This window comes from Bos mutus, chromosome 9, assembly GCF_027580195.1.
Source record: "Bos mutus isolate GX-2022 chromosome 9, NWIPB_WYAK_1.1, whole genome shotgun sequence".
In the NCBI taxonomy this organism is placed as follows: Eukaryota; Metazoa; Chordata; class Mammalia; order Artiodactyla; family Bovidae; genus Bos; species Bos mutus.
In genome coordinates this window covers 68,285,642-68,304,830 of record NC_091625.1, presented here as the reverse complement: position 1 = coordinate 68,304,830, position 19,189 = coordinate 68,285,642, and the positions used below count along the sequence as shown (strand labels likewise).

Below are 19,189 nucleotides of genomic sequence, written 5' to 3'. Positions count from 1 at the left end.
TCTACAGACAACTACGGCTGGGGAAAAGGGAACCCTCTTGCACGGTTGTGAATGTCAATTGATACAACCACTACAGAGAACAGTATGGAGATATCTTAAAAAACTAGCACTAAAACTACCGCTGCTACTGCTGCTGCTAAATCGTGTCCGACTTAGCACACTTCAGTCATGTCCGACTCTGTGCGACCCCATAGACGGCAGCCCACCAGGCTCCCCATCCCTGGGATTCTCCAGGCAAGAGCACTGGAGTGGGTTGCCATTTCCTTCTCCAATGCATGAAAGTGAAAAGTGAAAGTGAAGTCGCTCAGTCATGTCCGACTCTTAGTGACCCCATGGACTGCAGCCTACCAGGCTCCTCCATCCATGGGATTTTCCAGGCAAGAGTACTGGAGTGGGGTGCAATTGCCTTCTCCGAAAACTACCGTAGTCATTGTTAATTAGGTTCTTTTCTATTTTCAAATGCCACAAATATGTTAAATCTACCTTAGATAATAGAGGTTTATTGTAAGAATACCCAGGAAGGAAGGAAGAACAAAATAATAGTCCACCTAGCCTCAGGGAGATCTGTGGGAGGCAGCTGCTAGAGTAAAAGTCCCAGTGGTCACCCTAGTGATGACCAGAATCTCTGATGATTGAAAACCTGTCGCAGATGGCCATTGTGCTTAAGCCTCAGCCACTCCATCTCCCTCTCTACCTCTGGGTTTCTGCTTACTCAGAATTTCTACAATCTCTTACTCTTGGCCATCCCTAAGAATCTGATTTTGTGAAAGTGCTGCACTCAGTATGCCAGCAAATTTGGAAAACTCAGCAGTGGCCACAGGAGTGGGAAAGGTCAGTTTTCATTACAGTCCCAAAGAAGGGCAATGACAAAGAATGTTCAAACTACCGTACAATTGCACTTATTTCATATGCTAGCAAAGTAATGCTCAAAATTCTTCAAGCCAGGCTTCAATAGTTCATGAACCAAGAACTTCCAGATGTTCAAGCTGGATTTAGAAAAGGCAGAGGAACCAGAGATCAAACTGCCAACATCGATGAATCATAGAAAAAGCAAGAGAATTCCAGAAAAGCATCTACTTTTGCTACATTGATTATGCTAAAGCTTTTGACTGTGTAGATCACAACAAACTGTGGAAAATTCTTAAAGATATAGGAATACCATACCACCTTACCTGCTTTCTATGAAACCTGTATTCAGGTCAAGAAGCAACAGTTAGAACCGTACATGAAACAAAGGACTGGTTCAAAATCGGGAAAGGAGTACATCAAGGCTGAATATTGTCACCCTGCTTATGTAACTTAAATGCATAGTACATCATGAGAAATGCTAGGCTGGAAGAAGCACAAGCTAGAATCAAGATTGCCGGGAGAAATATCAATAACCTTAGATATGCAGATGACACCACCCTTAGGGCAGAAAGTGAAGAAGAACTAAAGAGCCTCTTGATGAAAGTGAAAGAGGAGGGTGAAAAAGCTGGCTTAAAACTTGACATTCAAAAAATGAAGATCATGGCATCTGGTCCTATCACTTCATGGGAAGTAGATGGGGAAACAATGGAAACAGTGAGAGACTTTATTTTCTTGGGCTCCAAAATCACTGTAGATGATAGCTGCAGTCGTGAAATTAAAAGATGCTTGCTCCTTGGAAGAACAGCTATGACCAACCTAGACAGCATATTAAAAAGCAGAGACATTACTTTGCTAACAAAGGTCCATCTGTGGTTTTTCCAGTAGTCATGTATGGATGTGAGAATTGGACCATAAAAAAAGCTGAGTGCTGAAGAATTGATGCTTTTAAACTGTGGTGTTGGAAGAGACTCTTGACAGTCCCTTGGACTGCAAGGAGATCAAACCAGTCAATCCTAAAGGAAATCAGTCCTGAATATTCATTGGAAGGACTGATGCTGAAGCTGAAGTTCCAATACTTTGGCCATCTGTTGCGAAGAACTGACTCATTTGAAAAGATCCTGATGCTGGGAAAGATTGAAGGCGGGAAAAGAAGGGGACTATAGAGGATGAGATGGTTGGATCATACCACTGACTCAATGGACATGAGTTTAAGCAAGCTCTGGAAGATGGTGAGGGACAGGGAAGCCTGGCGTGCTGCAATTCATGGGGTCACAGAGAAAGGGACAAAACTGAGTGACTAAACAAAGAAGAATCTTAGAGGAGTCCAGGTATTTTCAGTAAGAGAATAGAATTGGATAGAAAAAGTGTGTATTATAAAATAAAAAGAATGAAATAAGGACTCAGTTCAGTTCAATCACTCAGTGAAATTAAAAAATGAAATTTTACCCCTCAATACTGATAGTATGAAAGAAAGTGAAACTTTTAATAAGTCAGTCTTGTCTGACTCTTTGTGACCCAATGGACTGTAGCCCACCAGGCTCCTCTACCCATAGTATCCTATAGGCAAGAATACTGGAGTGGGTTGCTGTGCTCTTCTCTAGATCTTCCTGACTCAGGCAGGTCTCCTGCACTGCAGGAAGATTCTTTACCATCTGAGCCACCAGGGAAGCCACTCATAATATGTCATCAGTTAAATACTCTATGACTTCAAACTCTTATCTGAACCTTCTTTCTCTCACTATAGCCTGACTCTCCCTTGAGGACTCAGCTTACCCTGAAATCCTGACAAGTGATGATTGCTTCCTTTGCTATATTACACAAACTGCTTGGCCTTGAGGTAGAATGAAAGTCCATATCCTTGCTTCCCATTGCCATTTCTAGGGGGGAAAAAACCCACTTCTTAAAACAAATATGCAAAAATACCCCCAAAAGTCTATTTTGGAGGAGACATATGCCATCTGGCTTCCCTGGTGGCTCAGACGGTAAAGCCTCTGCCTGAGATGTGGGAAACCAGGGTTCGATTCCTGGGTCGGGAAGATCCCCTGGAGAAGGAAATGGCAATCCACTCCAGCACTCTTGCCTGGAAAATCCTATGGACGGAGGAGACAGATAGGCTATAGTCCATGGGGTCGCAAAGAGTTGGACACGACTGAGCGACTTCACATTCACGTTTATGCCATCTGACTCAGGGTTATAGTACAGTGTTGTGTAGCCAGAACCTGCAGAAGGTGGGAGGATGATGGCCGTGGCCCAAGGAAGGGCGCCATTTGTAATTTGCACAGAGACAGACCTGCCTAAGCCAGGTTTAGGCAAGGCTGCCCATATCAACAGGGTGATTTCCTAATTTCTGTGACGGCACCCACTGTATGGACTAGCAGCCACCCCGAGAGACCACTTCATCTCATTACTGTAGTCATCTACAGTATTTCTTTCATTCACTGTAAGTTTTATCCCTGAGTTATTACCGTTCTCTCTACCACTACCTTAGTCATCATCATCTTCCTATATCAATACCCATACAGGAACAAATTACCCATAATGTAACTGCTTCCAAAATTTCAGTGTCAGGTATCCTGTTGTTAAACCACTCCCTGATACCTTTCCAGATCACACCCCGCAGTATGTCTATTTCAACAATTCTTCAAGCCCATCAAAAATCTCCCTTCAGCATCCACACCTTGGATAAAACCTATATAGACTGATGGCACTTCATATTATATCTCAAAGTATTCAAATATTATCCCAATATAATTTTGCAATGTTAATTCTATCTCTTTAATCTCTGTACTCCCTAAGATGTCTACTTCATGCCTTCACTTCTGTTTCTTAAACTCCAAAATATCTTCCCCATTCTCATTCTTAGCCTATGACTTTGCTTTATATTTTATCAAGCAAGGATGTCCTCATTATCCTTTCACCAACCTGTATTTCAAGGAGAGTTGATGGTCTGAGATTTTACCCTACCTGTTAGCTAATAGCTTATCACAGAGCCGTGAATGCCAACAGGAGACGCATGACCCCTGGGTAGGGAGACAAAGACTTTATCACTCATAGCATGGCAGACAACACATGCGTCAGCACATTTACTATCAGCGCCCTTTGTCCCATGCCCGTCGCAGGTGAGCCCAGATGGATGCTTATGCATGCTATCGGTTGTGTTATAGGAAAGGAATCCTCAGACTAGGGGCCCATATCTTTTATAATAGGTAGCAGGTTAGCCTACCTTTTTCTCCAGAGAGAGACAAAATCACAGTTTTCCAAGACGGTTCATTACACCAACATTCTTGAAAAGATATTTGGACGTAAATGAGTCAGTGCCTCTGTTTTCAAAATGTGCAAAACCATGAGCAACTCATGAATCGTCTCTCAATATTACTTGGTTCTGGACCACAGTCATTCTTCTGTCTAAGGCTCCTATACAAACTCTCCTTGTATAGAGGGAATCCCATCTCTTTTGCTTACTCTTTGATATCTCTCTTTCAGTTTCTTTTCTCTACTAGATCATTCATATCATCAACCACAACTAAACACTGTAGTAATTCCCATAATTTTTAAAAGGAGCAGAAAGAAAAAAACTTTCTTGACCTCATGTCTTCCTCCAACATCTGACTTGTTTCTTTTTTCTCTCTCACAAATTCACATGCACCATTTTTCCTCAGTCTCATTTTCTTCACCTTCCACCTCTCATTTTTGAATCTACCCTAGTCAAGTTCTAGTCCCACCTCTCCACTGAAAAACTGTTTTTGTCAAAGCTGTTGATGACCACCCCATTGCTTAATCCAGTGGTCAATTCTGAAGCCTCATCTGAATCTCATCAACATTTGACACAGTTAATTAGTCTCATCTTCTTGAAACACTTTCTTCACTTGTCTTCCAAATCCTCCTAATTTACTCCCTGTATCACTGCCTACGTGCCTCTCTTCAGTCTTCTTTATTCACTTCCATCGTGATCTCATCCTGCGTGGTGACTTTAAATACCATCCGTACTCTGATGACTCCTGAATGTATTTCTACTGCCTTAGCCTCCCCCAAACAGAGATTCTTATATATGACTGTGTACTTTACTTTTTCTCTTAGATGCTTAAGTTTAACAAGTCCAAAACAAAGTCTTAATCTACTAATTCCCTCCCTGAAACCCTCTATAGGTCCTAATTATCCTACAATTTTGCCTATTTCCATAAGGTCACCACCATTAACAAGGTGTTCACACTCAAAACCATGGAACCATCCCTGATTCCTTCCTGACATCCTCATAAATAATCATCAATAAATCCTATGGATTTTACCTACTAGATGTATTCAAAAGCCACCATCTCCACAAACGTTCCATTACAAGCTGCCATCATGTCTTCCATGGTTTACTGTAACAATCTTCTAACTAGCCCCCTATTCTATTCCCCGTGCAGCATTCTGAGTGTTAAAAATCCTCAATGACTTGTCATCACACTCAGAATAAAATCCTAGTTCCTTGCTCTGGTCTCCAAGGACTTACATAACGTATATAAAATTCCAGGTCCTTGCCATGGTCTCCAAGGACTCCCGTAATGTACATGCTCCACCACCTCTCGGACTTCACTCTTCCACTTCCCCACTATGCTCCAAACACAGAAAACTCTTCCTGATTCCTCAAACACTCCACACATGCTCTTCCCACAGAACCTTTGCTTTTGAAGTTCCTTCTGTGTGGAAAAGCCCTCCCCTAGATAACTGCATGACTCATTTTCTCACTTCTTTCAGATTTCTGCTCAAATGTCTCTTTAGTAGAAAGAACTTACTTGAACACCACATCCCAAAATAGCATAATCTGTCCATTACTCTCTATCCTCTTATCTGCTTTATTTCTCTTGTGGCACTTAGCACTGACATTATATAGCTAGTGAATTTCAGTGACTCTAAGATATTATCGGTTGAAACATGTGCCATTATTTTATATACCCATCGAGAAAGAGAAACTCTGACAAATAAAATCATGTCATCTTTCTTATCGCTGAGAATTTTTATTTTATACTCATTGGAATTGGTCTTTTAGGCTTATTTAGACTTTTTTTAAAAATCATATATCCTTCACACACAAAAAAGAAAACTATAAGCAAAATAAATCAATTAAATTATATCTAGGACATCTTTACAATTGGAATTCAATATTCTGATATATTCTTCATCTCATACTCAATGTCACTGTTTTTCCACCCACTATCTCACTAATAAAATGGAACACAGCTTAATCTACTTGCTAGTGGCTTTCTTTTCTAGGACTCATAAAGCAAGAAATATGGAATTGTGGTCATTCTTCAAATAATATTACTTGCTTCTCTAATATCAAATTTATGTCTCATTGCTCTATTTCTGAGCCTGGATGTTTACCAATAACTTTTCTTTTTCAGCTATATCAGAATACCACATTTTGAAGATATTTTAAACAGCATTTAAAGTCCACATATTCAATGCATGTAATTCAATTGTGTTTATAGTTACAAACAGATAACTAAGTTCACACAGAAAAATGACTCTGACTGCTCCCTGTCCAACTGTGGTTATAAGAGGCCAATGACTTTAAAATGCATTCCATTTTTTTCCGGAAATTTAAAATGTGAAAAAATGCATGTCTTCAAATCAATTAAATATAATAATATTTGTCTCTACCACTAGAATATGAGTACTGGGAGGGCAGGAAATTGTTTTGTTTTGTTCACTGACTATATTCTCATCATATAGCAGTGTCTTTGAAAAATAGTATAAGTTCAAGAAGTGTCTATTGAATAAATGAATAGATAAACTTCTGCCTTTACTACTAATAATTAACTCTAGTATTTCACACTTAAAATCCCCAAGATGAAAAGTTCAATTGACTTAATTACCATTCAGTATAAGCTACCCCTGCTGGGGAGACAACTAGCTGTAGGCAGATCTCCCTCGATCTCTGACAAGCCGTCTGGTCATTCACACATGTGGCCGGCCATCTTTGACATTGTTACCCACCTTATAACTCTGCTTACAGTAACCATGGCTTCCATTGGGAAACCTAGAAAAAGAAAGAAAATTCAGCTCTCAGAAACCTGTGAGGTTTTATAACAACAAGTCATCATGGTGGAAGGACAGGCTTCTTTGCCTAAGCTAGAAATCCATGCCTAGATTCCTCCTGCGGGGGTATTCCAAGCCGTCACCCTTCCTTAGACCTTCACCACCCCTGAGAAACTGCCAGGGACCCTTGGCCCCTTTCTCATTCCCAGGCTACAGAACTTCCTCTTCTTCTTGTCAGTCTCTTAGAATCATTCTTCCTCATTGTCGTTATAGCCACATTGCAAAAGCCCTTCAATGGGCATTACCCACAAAATGCTGACCTCAGGTATCTTCCCCAAAATTGTTGATCAAGGAATTTAAGTCTGGCTACTGGCATAAAATAGTGTAATGGAATACAGGAGAATACCAGAGAATATAGAATATAAGAGAATACAGGAGAACATGTGTATATTGGCTTTATGTTATTACCATATATGACTGGCAGTATATCATTCTGCCAGTCTTCTCATCCAGTTGTCTCCCAAGACAGGACCCAGGTTCCAGTTGGGTTCTCCATATTGTCGTGTACAAAGCGGCACCTGACTTGAGACTGAGCACTTGATTTTAGCCCTAGCTGCTCAGAACGATGCCTGTTCTATCCTGCTGCTTTACTTTCCTGTGTAGTATAGGTACCTCCAGACCCAGATAATGTCAAAAGAGGAAGGCCAGATGTACGACGATTATCTGATATCTCCTATAATTCTCAACCTTTAAATTATGTTACTATAAGCCATATAAAGGTGGCAATGACATGTATATTAATTTTATTTCATTCATATACAATAGTCCTCGCCTTTTCCACAGGGCATGTATCCTAGGACCCCCAGTAGATGCCCTGCTGAGAACTCTATATAGGCTATGTTTTTTTCCTTTACATACATACCTATGATAAAATTTAATTTATAATTAGTCACATTAAGAGACTGGGCTTCCCAGGTGGCACTAGAAATAAAGAACTCCGATGCGGGAGTCATAAGAGACACAGGTTTGATCCGTGGGTCAGGAAGACCCTCTGAAGGAAAGCATGGCAACCCACTCCAGTATTCTTGTCTGGCCCATGGACAGAGTTGCCTGATGGGCTACAGTCCATAGGGTTGCAAAGAGTCAGCCACTACTGAAGCAACTCAGCATGAATGCACAGTAAGAGATTAACAACCATAACTCAAAATAGAACAATATAGCAATATACTGTGATGAAAGGTATGTGAATGTTGTGTGGTCTCTGTCTGGAAGCATCTTATTGTACAAATTTAATGTCTTTTCCATCCAAAATAAGCAGTCGTCCCTCACTGTGGCCATTTCTTTTGCTGTTTGAGGTATAACAGCAAAACTAGCACAAATTTCTTTTACTGTCTTCACTATTTCATAGACAGAAGATTCATTCTTACTGTAGAATTTAGCAATCTCAGCAAAAGAGTGTTTATCTCTCCTTGTGAAGTCTAGAACTGTCACCCTTTCACTTAAAGGAAATACTTAGGCATATCTAAATTGCCAGCATCACTACTCTTATGCTTCGAGGGCATTAAATACAATAAGAGTGACTTGAACACAAGCACTGTGATACTAGGACAGTGGATCTGATAACGGAGATGGCTACTAAATGACTAATGTGGGGCGGGAGGGAATACCCTGAACTAAAAGTGTGACTCACTTCCTGGGTGGGACATAGAAAGACCCTGCGAGATTTCATCACTCTACTCAGAATGGCACACAATTTAAAACTCATGAATTGTTCCTTTCTGCAACTTTCCATTTAATATTTTCAGATCACAGTTGTCCGTGGGTAAATGAAATCATGGAAAGCAAATCAGCAGATGAGGAGGGACTTGCCTATCGCCTGATTCCATGAGGAATTTAAGGCAGCTGAGGAATATAAGGAAGATATTTAATGATGAACGTTGAAACAAAAAGGGGTTGCTGCTTAACCTGGAAATTCAATTTAGCAGAGTGGTTCATTCAAAATGTTCCAGTTAAGTAAGATTTAATTATGTTTTATATTTGTATTTACCAATATAACATTTGTTCTTACTCATGCAGTGGAGAGAGTTCTTGAATGATTTGTCAAGCTAGAGAGGAAAAAGGTTCTGTTTTTGTTTTACAACAAGGTAATTAGTATTTCCCTGTTACTTTTCTAAATTTTCAGACATTTCTAAGGCACCAAAACAGAGGGGAGAAGAGAGGCAGGCAATGGAAGTAACATGTTTTAAAATATATTACCTGGGCCAATAATTTTAAAAACAGTATAAACTAAAACACTCTATTTCATGTGGAGATAATTCATGTGAGTTTTTGGCTGAGATAACAAAGACCAACAACAAAACAGTGGTTTCTAAAATCTTTGATATTCTAAGGGGACGTACTGCTGCTGCTGCTGCTGCTGCTAAGTCACTTCAGTCGTGTCCGACTCTGTGTGACCCCAGAGATGGCAGCCCATTAGGCTCCCCCGTCCCTGGGATTCTCCAGGCAAGAACACTGGAGTGGGTTGCCATTTCCTTCTCAATGCATGAAAGTGAAAAGGGAAAAGTGAAGTCACTCAGTCGTGTCCGACTCTCCGCGACCCCATGGACTGCAGCCTACCAGGCTCCTCCATCCATGGGATTTTCCAGGCAAGAGTACTGGAGTGGGGTGCCATCGCCTTCTCCAAAGAGGAGGTACTAGACTGCCCCTGTTAAAACTGGTTACTTAAATCCCTATTTCATTATTCACCTAAAGGCACCTTTTTGAAGTTAAAGATGCAAAAAGAGAGAAAGAGAGAATTTCTTTGGAGAAGGTTGTTGCAAACTTTGGGGTTTCCCTGACTACACTTTGTCCAGAGAGGAAAATGGTGTCTTGTCATTCCCTCTTTACCTTAAGCCAAGCTGGAGAGGGGCCTGTATGCGAATCTCTTAGAGAAGTTAACCTATGCTTCCAGAAGGTGAGGAGCATGAAGCCTGGTGGAGAAGCTGTACTGGAGCAGCCTGAGCAAGAGAGGGAAAGAGATGTACTGAGGATTTCCTGCTTTTTTTTTTTTTAGCAATAGTGAACACGGACTCATATGTAGCTCTGGGGGACTACAGTAAGGCTATGTGGGCCTAACTTAGATATTTGTTGAATCAGGTTCAATAGCACTTCCTGAAAGGAAGTTCTGGTGATGCTCTGGGACTAATGGATGAAGCCTATATAGCCTGCAGGATTAGAGGCATTGCCTAAATGTGGGCGACTACAGTGGGAGGCCTTCCGTAAGAAGCGCCTTCAAGAAATCTAGGAAATCTATCCATTAGAGGAATGGTTTGCACGTTTGTATCCCCCTGCCTCAAAATTTATATATTGAAATCCTTATTCCCAATAGGATGATATTAAAAGGTGGGACATTTGGAAGATGCTCAGTCATGAAGGAGGAGTGTTCATGAGTGGAATTAATGCCCTTATGAAAGAAACCTCCTCACTGCTCCCTAGTCAGGTTCATCCACGTTGTTGCATATGAAAGAATTACTCTCTTTTTTAAGGAGGCCAAATAATATTCCATCATATAAATCACATTTCCTTTATCCTTTCATCTGTCAATGGACAGTGTGTTGTTTCCATAAATTGCTTATAGTGAACAGTGCTGCAATGAACATGAAATTGCAGATATCTCTTTGAGATCCTGATTTCAATTCTTTTGATAGATGCCCAGGCATAAGATTGTTGAATCATATGGTACAGTACTTCTATTTTTAATTTTAGGAGGAATCTCTATACTGTTGTGGTAGTGGCTGTACCAGTTTACATTTCCACCAACAGTGTAAGAAAGTTCTAATTTTCCCACATTCTCACCAACAATATTTTTCATTTTTATAATAGCCATCCTAATATTTTGATAAGTGAAATAAGCCATATCTATCTATCTATATAAAATCACAAATATTGCATGATTCCTTTTGTATGAGGTACCTCAGTTCAGTTCAGTTCAGTCACTCAGTCATGTCCAGCTCTTTGCGACCCCATGAATTGCAGCACACCGGGCCTCCCTGTCCATCACCAACTCCCAGAGTTCACTCAAACTCATGTCCATCAAGTCTGTGATGCCATCCAGCCATCTTATCCTCTGTCGTCCCCTTCTCCTCCTGCCCCCAATCCCTCCTAGCATCAGAGTCTTTTCCAATGAATCAACTCTTCACATGAAGTGGCCAAAGTGTTGGCATTTCAGCTTTAGCATCATTCCTTCCAAAGAACAGCCAGGGCTGATCTCCTTCAGAATGGACTGGTTGGATCTCCTTGCAGTCCGGGGGACTCTCAAGAGTCTTCTCCAACACCACAGTTCAAAAGCATCAATTCTTTGGCGCTCAGCTTTCTTCACAGTCCAAATCTCACATCCATACATGACCACAGGAAAAACCATAGCCTTGACTAGACGGACCTTTGTTGGCAAAGTAATATCTCTGCTTTTGAATATGCTATCTAGGTTGGTCATAACTTTCCTTCCAAGGAGTAAGCGTCTTTTAATTTCATGGCTGCAGTCACCATCTGCAGTGATTTTGGAGCCCAGAAAAATAAAGTCTGACACTGTTTCCACTGTTTCCCCATCTATTTCCCATGAAGTGATGGGACCAGATGCCATGATCTTAGTTTTCTGAGGTACCTAAAACAGTCAAATTCATAGAAGCAGAGAGTAGAAAGATGGTTCCCAGGGGCTGCGGGTTGGGTAAATGGGGAGTTGATGTTCAATGGGTATAAGATTTCAGTTATGCAAAATGAATGCATTCTAGAGATGAGTTTACCTGTATTGCCTGTAGCTAACAGTACTGGACTGTGTACTAAAAATTAATGCTAAGTAGGTAGATCTCATGCTAAGTGTTTTTACACACACACACACACACACACAAAGGGTTGGAAGGGATGAGAAAACTTTTTCAGATGATGAATATGTTTATTACCTTTACTGTGGTATATGTGTGTGTCCAAAGACACCAAATTGTATATATTAAATATGTGCAGGGTTTTGTATATCAATTATACCTCAATAAAGCTTTTTTTTTTTAAAGAGGCATATTTAGTGTGAACTCTGCAGGCTAATAGGTCACATTCTAATCCTGCTCTCCGTGTCATTCATACCAGGGATCTGACATTATCTCCTGGAAAAAATGTCAAATAGCCTTGAATGACAATGTAACCATATAATTACCTTCCTTTGTTCTTTTTCCCAGTTAACTGTTTTACGAGGCTTAGTTCTTTTCCTACACATATTTCTGTTTTTTGTAGTGCTTATCTGCATACCCTTTGCCACCACAAGCTAAAATGTAGATAAACTATGTTTTAAAAAAAGACTTTATTTTTTAAGAGTAGTTTTAGGGTCAGTAAAAAACAAAGTTACTGTAACTGAGAATTATACATATATAACTTTGTTTTATATATATAATATATACTTTATATATATAATTTTGTTACATATATATTACCACTGTATTTATTTTTATTGTGGTAAAGTGTACATAACAAAGGTTATCATTTTAAGCATTTCAGGTACAGTTCAGTGGCATTAAGTATATTCACATTGTCATGCAACCATCACCATCATTCATCTCCAGAATTTGTCATCATCCTAAACTGAAGCTCTGCCCATTAAACAGGAATTCCCCATCAGTTTTGGAAAACACTGTTTTACTTTCTGTCCTATCAATTTGACTACTCTAAGTATTTTATGGAAATGGAATCATAATATTTGCTCTTTTGCATCTGGCTTTTTCACTAAATATAATGTTTTCAATATTCATCTGTGTTGTAGCATGTGCCAGAATTTCCTTTTTAAGGCTGAATAATACACCATTGTTTATATGTATCACATTTTATTTATCCATTCATCTGATGGTAGACATTTGGGTTATTTCCACCTGAAGGCTCTACACATGGACATCACCAGATGGTCAATACTGAAATCAGATTGATTATATTCTTTGCAATCAAAGATAGAGAAGCTTTATACAGTCAGCAAAAACAAGACTGGGAGCTGACTGTGGCTCAGGTCATGAACTCCTTACTGCAAAATTCAGATTTAAATTGAAGAAAGTAGGGAAAACCACTAGACCATTCAGGTATGCTGCTGCTGTCACTTCAGTCGTGTCCAACCCTGTGTGATCCCATAGACAGCAGCCTACCAGGCTTCTCTGTCCCTGGGATTCTCCAGGCAAGAACACTGGAGTGGATTCAGGTATGACCTAAATCAAATTCCTTACGATTATACAGTGGAAGTGAGAAATAGATTCAAGGGATTAGATCTAATAGACAGAGTGCCTGAAGAACTATGGATGGAGGTTCATGACACTGTACAGGAGGCAGGGATCAAGACCATCCCCAAGAAAAAGAAATGCAAAAAGGTCAAATGGTTGTCTGAGGAGGCCTTACAAATAGCTGTGAAAAGAAGAGAAGTGAAAGGCAAAGGAGAAAAGGAAAGATAACCCATTTGAATGCAGAGTTCACAAGAATAGCAAGGAGAGATAAGAAAGCCTTCCTCAGTGATCAAGGCAAAGAAACAGAGGAAACAATAGAATGGGAAAGACTAGAGATCTCTTCAAGAAAATTAGAGATACCAAGGGAACATTTCATGCAAAGATGGGCACAATAAAGGACAGAAATGGTATGGACCTAACAGAAGCAGAAGATGTTAAAAAGAGGTGTCAAAAATACACAGAAGAACTATACAAAAAGATCTTTCACTATCACCCCTAGGTGTGATCACTCACATAGAGCCAGGTATCCTGGAATGCAAAGTAAAGTGAGCCTTAGGAAGCATCACTATGAACAAAGTTAGTGGAGGTGATGGGATTCCAGTTGAGCTTTTTCAAATCCTAAAAGATGATGCTGTGCAAGTGTTGCACTCAACATGCCAGCAAATTTGGAAAACTCAGCAGTGGCCATAGGACAGAAAAAGGTCAGTTTTCATTCCAATCCCAAATAAACGCAGTGCCAAAGAATGCTCACACTACCACACAACTGTACTCATCTCACACGCTAGTAAAGTAATGCTCAAAATTCTCCAAGCCAGGCTTCAACAATAAGCCAGGCTTCGCAAGTGAACTGTGAACTTCCAGATGTTCAAGCTGGTTTTAGAAAAGGCAGAGGAACCAGAGATCAAACTGCTCCCATACACGGATCATCGAAAAAGCAAGAGTTCCAGCAAAACATCTATTTCTGCTTTATTGACTATGTCAAAGCCTTTGTGTGGTTCACAATAAACTGTGGAAAATTCTGAAAGAGATGGGAATACCAGACCACCTTACCTGCCTTCTGAGAAATCTGTATGCAGGTTAGGAAGCAACAGTTAGAACTGGACATGAAACAACAGACTGGTTCCAAATAAGGAAAGGAGTACGTCAAGGCTGTATATTGTCACCCTGGTTATTTAACTTATATGCAGAGTACATCATGAGAAATGCTGGGCTGGAAGAAACACAAGCTGGAATCAAGATTTCCGGGAGAAATATGAATAACCTCAGATATGCAGATGACACCACCCTTATGGCAGAAAGTGAAGAACAAAAGAGCCTCTTGATCAAAGTGAAAGAGGAGAGTGAAAAAATTGGCTTAAAGCTCAACATTCAGAAAACTAAGATCATGGCACCTGGTCCCATCATTTCATGGCAAACAGATGGGTAAACCATGGAAAACAGTGACAGACTTAATTTTGGGGGCTCCACAATCACTGCATATGGTGACTGAAGCCATGAAATTAAAAGATGCTTGCTTCTTGGAAGAAAAGTTATGACCAACCTGCTGCTGCTGCTGCTAAGTTGCTTCAATAGTTTCCGACTCTGTGCGACCACATAGACAGCAGCCCACCAGGCTCCACCATCCCTGAGATTCTCCAGGCAAGAACACTGGAGTGGGTTGCCATTTCCTTCTCCAATGCATGAAACCAAAAAGTGAAAGTGAAGTCGCTCAGTTGTCCGACTCTTTGCGACCCCATGGACTGCAGCCTACCAGGCTCCTCTGTCCATGGGATTTTCCAGGCAAGAGTACTACAGTGGGTTGCCATTGCCTTCTCCGATGACCAATCTAGATGGTATATTAAAAAGCAGTGCCATTACCTTGCCGACAAAGGTCCATATAGTCAAAGCTATGGTTTTTCTAGTAGTCATGCATGGATGTGAGAGTTGGACTATAAAGAAAGCTGAGCACTAAAGAATTGATGCTTTTGAACTGTGGTGTTGGAGAAGACTCTTGAGAGTCCCTTGTACTTCAAGGAGATCCAACCAGTCCACCCTAAAGGAAATCAGTCCTGAATATTCATTGGAAGGATTAATGCTGAAGCTGAAACTCGAATACTTTGGCCACCTGATGCGAAGAACTGACTCATTGGAAAAGACCCTGATGCTCAGAAAGATTGAAGGTGGGAGGAGAAGGGGATGACAAAGGATGATATGGTTGGATGGCATCACCAACTCAAAGGACATGAGTTTGAGTAAACTCCTGGAGTTGGTGATGTTCAGGGAGGCCTGGCATGCTGCAGTGCATGGGGTCCCAAAGAGTCGGAAACAATTGAGCAACTGAACTGAACTGGAGTTAACCCTCCAGGCTCCTCTGTCCATGGGATTCTCCATGCAAGAATACTCTGCCTATGACTGGGCTAGCTCTGGGCTTACTTGGAATACTTATCACCACGTGACACTTACTCGTTCTTTATTCAGAACCTTTCGATATTTTCTTAGCCTACCCAGAGTAAGAAATCCAAAGCTTTACTTCTCTCCCAAGACTGTCCACCATGGGATTTCAGAAAAAAGTCAATGCATCCATAATGATAGCCATCCAAATTTCCTTGTTTTCCTCATTGTGTGGAAAGGAGTTGTTTGCTACTTTCTAATGACAGAAAGGTTCTGCTCTGTCTTATACCCTTTGGTTGTTTCTTCTGCTCCTTAGACCCCACAGCTTGACCCAGGTGAAGTGCTTAGGAAACCCAAAACCACAGTCAGGAAACAACTTACTGTAGGGTATGTTTACTGCTGAGAAGCAAATTGGTAGTGCAGAGAATCTACTGGGAAAAACATATCAGAACACAGAACAAAATACAAAGAGGTGGAATCAATGAGGGAAAGGAAAATATGAAGACAGATTCAGGAAACCCAACAAGGGATTAATTCAACATCTGGGACTTCTGGAACTCAGAAGGAGGCAAACTGGAAATTAAATTATAAGATGAAATTTCCCTGAGTAGCAAGAGACTGAAAGTATGAATTAACGAGGTTTACCAAATTTTAGGAAAGATTACTGTAATAATAGAGAGAGACACACTTTCACTTCTAACCATGTTGGATTTAGAGGAACTAGGTTTACCCTCTCACATTAAATAATGAGAAAACCAGACAATTATATGCAATAACCATGATCAATGAGAAAAAAGGAAACAAATGACATGAACTCTACAAATGTCCTCATTTATACAGTTCGACTATCATGTTGAAATTCCTGAAATTTGAGAATAAACAATTATAAGAATAGAACATGTGGGAGACTGAGTAAACAAAAATATTCTAATACTCAGCTATGGGAGAAAGAGAAATAAAAAACAAAATATATAGGATTAAATAGAGCTTTTGTATTCTCATAATAGGTAAATATAGCTATATAGTGGTGAAGCTGATAGTCCAATATTTTGGCCACATGATGCGAAGAGCTGACTCATTTGAAAAGACCCTGATGCTGGGAAAGATTGAAGGCAGGAGAAGAGGACGACAGAGGATGAGATGGTTGTATGGCATCACTGACTCAATGGACATAAGTTTGGGTAAACTCTGGCAGTTGGTGATGGACAGGGAGGCCTGGCGTGCTGTGGTTCATGGGGCCACAAAGAGTCAACACGAGTGAGCGACTGAACTGAATTGAACTGATAGGCTTAATCACAAGCAGAATTTAAATATGAGAAGAAATTCTAAATTATCAAATTTTAAAAAGCGATAAAGAAAAATTTGACATTGACAGACTATGTAATGAAGAGAGGAAATAATGACAATGAGGCAAAATATCCAGAAAACGTACAACATAATGGAAAGAATAAAATTAAGAATATCAATGCTAACTAAATTTTTTATCATGGCCATTATTAAAAATAATTTAAATGTGAAATTCATCTGAAACAAAGTTGCAAAGAAACACTGAAAATGAAGACATGGACAAAGATACAGCAGGTAAATACAAATAGAATGCAAATGTGAAAATATCAATAAACAACAAGACCAAAAACATTAAACATTAGACATTATTTAATGGCAAGAGATACAATTTGCCTAGATTCAGAAAAGTTTTGTCCCATAATTTATGCACAAAATAGCATATCCATCAATACATAAAAAGGTTTATAAGTATAGTTAGGTCTTTAAAGAAATATAGTGGAAGAATTTAATGTCACTTTTCTGGAATTTGATAGCTCAAGTAAACAAAAAATAAGGAAAGACATAGATTATTTTAATAATACAATCAACAAGCTATAAAAAACTATGTCTTATATCAGAGAACATATATTCTCTGCTTAAATCCATAGAACATGTCTAAAAATTAATCATGTTCTTGGCCACAAAGAAAACAATAATTCTATAAAGCAGAGATTTTATAGACTTACATTCTCTGATAATAATTCAACACAGAGAGAAAAAATAAATCATCAACAAAAAACTTAACTACTTGGAAATTAAAATGTGCTATTAAAAAAAATCCTAAATCAAAATAGAAATCTTAACCAAAGGAAAGAAAATGAGCTAAAAAGGAAAATGAGAAGTCATGATACCCAAACCTAAAAAGAAATTTTATAGCCTTAGTTCAGTTCAGTCGCTCAGTCATGTCCGACTCTTTGCGACCCCATGAATGGCAGCACGCCAGGCCTCCCTGTCCATCACCAACTCCCGGAGTTCACTCAGACTCATGTCTATCGAGTCGGTGATGCCATCCAGCCATCTCATCCTCTGTCGTCCCCTTTTCCTCCTGCCTTTTATTAAAAATAAAAAGAAAGATTAAAGATAAATGAGAAAAGCATGCAACTTATGCTATGAGGACAACAAAATAGCCTGAAAGCAGCAGGAGGAGTCCAAGTTCTCCTGAGCAGGAACTTTCTTTTACCTATTGTCACAAAATGTTCACTTACTTAGAATAGCACTCAATAATTATTTGTGATATCAATGGAAAGATAAATAAGAGTAAAAGCTTGTGTTTTGTAAAGACCAATCAAATAGCAGACAAGCACAAATTAGGATGAAAGGGATAAAATAAAACGCACAAAATTAAGAATGACAAAACAGATATAATTAGAGATAGGGATATGATTTAAATGATTATAAAAGAACATTATGTGCAATTCTGTGGTAATGAACTTGAAAGTCAAGAGAACCTAGATGATTTCCTGGAAAAATAAAACTACTAGGGTAGAAAGATGCTATTTTGCTTCCTATATTTTCTTCCTGGACACTGAGACTTTCTGCTATTAGGTTGAGACCATGAGACCGAGATCCCGTCAAATGAGTGAGAATACAAGTGATATAAGCCATTTTCAGGGTCTGGCACCTAAAAATATCCTGCTCGTTCCACTAGTCCTTTCATCTGATGATTTTAGAAGACACATACTCCATATAGCATAGCTACTAGCTATGCAGAGAGCCAGAGATGGCTCTCTGACCCATCTCAAATTATGATTTGAGCCAGAATAAATTCTTACCATGTTAAGCTTCAAAAATTTAGTGTTTGGTTACTGCAGTGTAGCATAACCTGTTCTGACTAATACATTTACCACATTTGACCAAGAAGAATAGAAACTTGAACAGAAAAAAAACCCTTGTAAGCATTTGGAAAGATGACCATTTGAAAAAGCATTGGATCTATTTTGATTTTCAACTCACATTTGAAAAACAAATATTTTTTAATCTTAATACTAATATACTCATTTTGGTATTAATAATATTTAATATTTGTGGTTGTTTAGTTGCTCAGTCATGTCCAACTCTTTGCGGTCCCATGGACTGTAGCCCAACAGGCTCCTCTATCCATGGAATTTCTTGGGCAAGAATACTGGAGTGGGTTGCCATTTCCTTCTCCAGGGGATCTTCCTGACCCAGGGATCGAACCCGTGTCTCCTACATTGGCCTTGAGGTAGGGTGAAGGCTCAGTTCCTCCATAAACAATAGATATTCTAAAAGTTAAAAATCTCAACTAGTAAAGATTCTTAATGTGGTACTCCCTAAGACAAAGACTGTGTGTAGTTTATATATTCTAAATGTATTACCTTGATACCTTTTGAACATATATAATTTGTATCCTCTTTAAATTGCCTTTTTCAAATTTCCTT

General features: G+C 39.4%; 1 long non-coding RNA gene across 1 annotated transcript in view; it reads right to left on the bottom strand.

Moving 5' to 3' along the window:
• Positions 1-19,189, bottom strand: part of LOC138989229 (uncharacterized) — a 54,651-nt gene that overhangs the window by 14,257 nt on the left and 21,205 nt on the right. The window contains exon 2 of the long non-coding RNA XR_011465475.1: positions 6,829-6,871. This is a non-coding gene — a long non-coding RNA (uncharacterized lncRNA). The remainder of the gene's footprint in view (positions 1-6,828; positions 6,872-19,189) is intronic.